This window comes from Protopterus annectens, chromosome 1.part0, assembly GCF_019279795.1.
Source record: "Protopterus annectens isolate FY-2018-M chromosome 1.part0, PAN1.0, whole genome shotgun sequence".
In the NCBI taxonomy this organism is placed as follows: domain Eukaryota; kingdom Metazoa; phylum Chordata; order Ceratodontiformes; family Protopteridae; genus Protopterus; species Protopterus annectens.
The window spans coordinates 1014164158-1014170308 of record NC_056725.1 but is presented as its reverse complement, the minus strand read 5'-3'; positions in this window follow the sequence as shown (position 1 = coordinate 1014170308).

The following is a 6151-nucleotide window of genomic DNA, read 5'->3' as shown; positions in this document are numbered from 1 at the left end:
CTCCTAGTAATGATACATTTTGTCTTAATTGCTTTATAGTTCTTTCTATGGAAATCTTCCATGATGGTGTTTTATTTCTTCCCTTTCTTTCCCTTATTGCTCTATGTTTTTGTGGTAAGACTTTGTTATTAATTTATCCACCAATTAATATATCCTTTTATTTCTGCTATATCATATGAATTTCTTTTAATTGTCCTGATTATTGTGTTCATCTGTTTTATCAAACTTCTGAGATTTTGGGTCTTATTTACTTTCTGTAATCTATTTCTTTCATTAATCTTAATATGTCTATCCATCTCTATTAAATCAAGCAGCTCTTCCATTAGATCATTTTCTTCTAAACAGAGGGCATATTCTTTGTTCTCTGTTTCCTGCAGGCATTCTACAGAAAATCTCAGAACATCTTCGTGTGACATATCCTCTTCAGATCCATTCTGCATCATCTGCTGCTCCCTCATATGGAAACTCATTGGCCCATCACTCCACAGTATTGCTTGCATCAGAGTAGCCCCTGCTTCCTTCTCCTCCCCTTGCTGTGCAACTCCACCTGAACATCTGTACCAGTTTCTTACAGAAGACCCCAGAGCATCATCACATGGCAAGTCTTCAGATGCCTCCTGCTCCACCTGTTTCTCCTTAATTTGGGGAGTCATTGTTCCATCACATTGTGTCATTACTAGTGTGTGTTTTCTACATTAAATCTTTCACTTTGCAAGTAATCCATAATTTCAGTTTCTATTTTTTCAACTTCTCCATTACTAAATCCTCTTTTTAACATTCCGCTTTGTTTTCTTATTTTTTGTATTGCAAAATTTTCCATAACTGGGTGCCTTTGCCTGTATTTTTTCTTCAATTATCTTTTTTTGCTGATGTTTTTATTAATTAATTTTGCTTTCTCCTTTGTATAAATATTGCACCATATTAAATCTATTTTTTTTTTCTTATGTTCAAATTTCTTCTTCAGATGTCTCCCACACCACCTGTTTCTCCTTAATTTGGGGACTCATTGTTCCATCATGCTATGACATTACCAGTACTGGATGTTCTACACTAAATTCTTTACTTCACAGATAATCCATGACTTCAGTTTCTAATTTTAGCTTCTACCTTAGCAATCCTCTCTTCTACATTCCCCCTTTGTTTACATATTTTTGCAATGTAAAATGTTCTATATCTGGTTGCCTTTGCCTGTATTTCTTTTTAAATATCTTTGGAACTGATTTTCTGTATTGATTAGTTTAGCTTTCTCCTTTGCAGAAATATTGCAGCATATCAAATCTCTCTTTTTTTCCCATGTCCGCATTTCTTTATTCTACCTTTCAAAAATCTGTGGGTTTTGTTTATATTTATACACTTCCTGTGTCACTTCTTTTTCTGGGCAGCTTAACGTTTCTTTATCTGTGTAATGCTTTTCCTGGATCTGTTGTATTAATGAATGCAAGTTTTTAATTTGATGTTTTTGACAGTGTTTTTGTGGAAGTAATTTACTTTTTGCTAATTTCTCTCTTAATCTTTCTGAAAATCTTCCATCTGGAAATCCTGGGCTTCTTGTGTAATAGTAACACTGTTATAATTTTTTTCCTTTTCCTCAGTAATCTAGTTTGCCATCTTTATGTCTCTTTTTTGGCCTGTTAGTTTTTGTGTTTTTTGTGGACTACCACTTCCTTCTACAACTGGGGGACACCCCCCCCAGGCTTTATCCCTGTGTGCCATCAGAGCTGGCTTGTTGTGCAGTAACATGACTAGTATGTCCGTGATGTAACTCAGTGCATATGTCTGAATATATTAGGAGATACTCTGCAGTTACACCTGAGAAAACATCTACAATGATCACAGTGTATGCAGTACTGTACAATATAGTAACAGTTTAGCATGCTGGGCTTCCAGTCCAGGATGTCAGAAATCACTCACCACCACCGCAGACACCTGAACAAAAACATCCAAAGGTAGTACCATGGAAGAGGAAGTGGAGGACCACTATCAGTGCATAACAAGATGTCAATAAGTCATTCATATGTAATAATGATAAGACAATATCTGGTACAAAACTGTTTTCTGTGACATATAGTATACGTTAACAGTGAACAGATAAACATGTTGTTCACACATTGACTATTTTTCCACAACATTCACAACACAAGACATACTGACAAAATGATGTCTTATCTTATATGAATATCCGTGGCATCAAACATAAATATTTTTACCACAATACAGTATTCACATACACTACAGTTGTCATAATCTGTACAGATACCATGATACACACAAGAATGATATAGCAAAGGTAATGCTAAACAAACATACACACTGTAGGAACTATGGACATACACTATATGGAGGTAGACTACCTTTTGTGAAATAGTGAGCTACAACATGTACCCGAGGATGTTAAATGGGGTAGACCACTCTTAGAATGTTTCCTAAAACTAGGAAGAAAACTTTCACTATCAGGCTAAAGTTTTTAGCTTTTACCACTGTTTCACCCTTTATCTCAATAATCTGCACCACTGTTTTCCATTCTTTCTCAATTTTAAGCCTCTTCTGATTTCCCCCATTTGCTCTCATGACCTCTGTCTTGCCTATAGTCAGTTTCATCCCACCTATCTTCAGTTTGGCGTTTAGTCTCCTATGTTTGCTGAACTTCCTTTCCAAGATCTGCTTGCAGTGTCACATGATCTGCATACAGCAGTAGCTTTATTGATCCACCTACTTCAACCTTCTTGATGATGTATTCATCAATATGAGCATGAATGGGCTTAGAGCTGAACCCTGGTGAAACCAGCAGTGTTTGTTCTTATGTCATTGAGTCCCTGATGGTGTTTGTACTTTTGTCATTGGGTCTCTGACAGTGTTTTTGCTTATGTCATTGGGTCATTGACAGTGTTTGTGCTTATGTCACTGGGTCCCTGACAGTGTTTGTACTTATGTCATCGGGCCTCTGTACATAGATAACATTAACTCTAACAATAATTTTGGGACTTCAAGCTATCACACAACTTCCTAAATCAGCTTTCTTGGGGTTTAACAAAATGCTAGACAAACCAATTTTAAAATCATCTCATTCAGTAATACAGTAATAGAAATGGCTCTGTATACTAAGCTGTTAGGGATATTAATAGGTGACAGCATTAAATGTAATATGTGCATTCAACACAATTAAAAAACTCACCAGAAACTAAGATTGTTATTAGAAGCCATAAATTCTTACTAACACTACAAAAACAACCCTGGCTACCACCTACCTCTTACCTCACAAATTTTCAGGCTACACTAAGAACTAAACTTGAACAATGTTACAACAAAATTTGCTGCAAACAAACCCTATAAAACTCACCACTGTTGTGCCCTAAAACACTTAAATTGGCTCAAAGTACTCTGTTATCTCTCATATACAACAGACCTCTAGAGTCACTTGATAAAAAATTTCTTTCTGCCTACAAACCTTAGATATCTTTAGGAAATGCCCTGTACTCTAGCTGCATTGCCAAATCCTGGAACTCACTCCCATATGTCCTGCGGTCCATTTCTAAACTCCACACATTTAAATCTACACGAAAAGAATTTCTAGCTGATTTCTTGCTTTGTTTCTGCTCTATACCTGGCTATAGACCTTCTATACTCTCTTTCAGTTTCATCAGATAACTTCATAAACAAAAACTCTAAGCTCTCCCCTTAACATAATGTAGACACATTCTTGTATTCCTTTTTATACATATTATAATTATTTATGCAATTTGATATTAGTCATCTCAACTGGAACACCATCTGCTCATAGATTGCCAATTAACATATATTATCAATATATTTTCATTTAGATAATTGTGATGTTGAACAGCCATTATATCCACAGTCATGGTGATATAGCACACACACACACACACACACACACACACACACACACACACACACACACACACACACACACACACACACACACACACACACACACACACACACACACACACACACACACACACACACACGTGCACGTGCGCGCGCGCGCACACACACACATGAAAAACAAGGTCAGAGCATGAGAACATTCCCAATAAACATATCTATTTTGGAATCATGTGCGTGTGGCAACAGTTGCAAGAAAATGTACATGGCAAACATCAGCATGGATTTCTCTACACATCTTAAACCAAAGATATCCAGGTAATATTATGCTGCATGGATCAACAAGTGGTGCATATGTACCAGTTTACTTGAGATGAACTGTGCAATTTACAGAAGTCCAAATCACAAGTGAACTTTAGGAAGCAAGCATCTTACCTGACAATGTAATACAGGCTGTAGTGTTTGGAAGTGTGCACTGTGATTCTAGTATGTTTTGTATGGATCTGTGGCATAATATTGAACACACAAATGTTGGAATGCCAACATCTTGATTCTACAGGACTGAACTTTAAAATATAAAACATAACAAAAAAGTAAAAGCATCTGTTATGCAAGAGGGCAAGCGCCCCCCCCCCCCCATATAAACTGCTAATTATGTATACCAACATCAAGGTCCCACTACAGCGGGGACTGTGAAAAATATCCCATCCCCTGCTTTATCATATTATCCCATAACCAGATATCAGCATTTTTGAATTTTTTATTTATTTTTTATCTAAAATGCTGGTAGGAAATTGCTTCAGCATTGTTAGAGTCCACTTAAATGCATAAACCCTTTGTACTATATCTTGTATTATGTTTGCACTAAATGCTCTAGAAGCAATCAGTCATTATTTCCTTGCTGATTTGGATGCTGCAAACAAGAAAGATGATGAAGGCAGCAGTGAGGTGAATGTGTGCATCCTGTGCCACTGTTTGTGATCAGGATGAAAGCCTGATAATTTTCGACCTACTGCTGCGACATGAGATCCAGCAGTACTGCCAGTAGAAGGTTTTGCTAGATTGTTGCATAAAAGGATCGGACTGCTTTTTGCATACAGATATGGATCCAGTGGCTCAAGGTACATGTTTTGTACAGATATGACAGTCTGCAGTAGAGAAAATATGAAAATCTGCAGCACTTGAGGGAGCAGGCTGTAAATGATACCCCCCACCCCCCGATTTAGTAAGTGTTCATTTACGTATTTATTAAAAATATGTAGATGTCTTCCCTTACGCATTTTACATCAGGAAAATAGAGGAAAGCAACATGAAAAGCAAAGACAAACTCAGAATAAAATTATGAGTCATAAATTTTGAATATTCTAAAAGTTAAAACAAATCAAAATATAACCATCTGAAGGCAGTTGATGTGCTTCAAATCAGATGTAAATACACTCTCTCAAAAGGAAAAACTTTTGGGAACTTCCACAGGAATGCACAGAACCACTCAGCTAAATGAGATATGGTAGTTGTTTTCACAGGACATGGGTAAGATGGGCAAAATAATTTCTGCCAGATATTTCTAATGTGACTAATGGGGCAGCCAGCAGCCCATCAACTAATGACCTGAGATGTACCCCTGGGACATATGGTCTCACTAGTTGATCAAGATAAGTAAGATCCTGATTGTGAAGGGCACAGTAGCTGAGAGTCAAGGCCTAAAAGACACATGCATGGCAGTAATAGAAGGCCACAAGACCAAGAGTAGTATGACTAACGTGAAGAGTACCTGAGGCAAACAGATGTACAGTAATCTGAGCATGAAGTAAACAGCACATGAAAATGGTATACGATGTTTATGTGGGAAATGTTCTTCAGATGGAAGCAAGATGTCTTCATGAGAGCTGATACCTGATCATTGATTGTCAGCCTTTTGTCAAGAACCACACTAAAATCATGCAGAACTAGATAATGGACAAATGGAATCAAGCAGTCCTTGGTGGTGGTGAAGTTAGTTAGAGAATCCAGAGAAAAGAAGAGGCAGAACTGAATATTATCAGCAGTTATCAATGTAAGATTACAATGAATATCTCACCCCATTTAATGACCTCCTTTAATAGTAGCATATATATCTATGTATCCATATTTATATCTATAGCTATATCTATATATATATATATATATATATATATATATATATATATATATATATATATATATATATATATATATCTATATTTATTTACATATTTATATATCTGTATATATATATATATATATATATATATATATATATATACATATATACTCTATATCTATCGATATT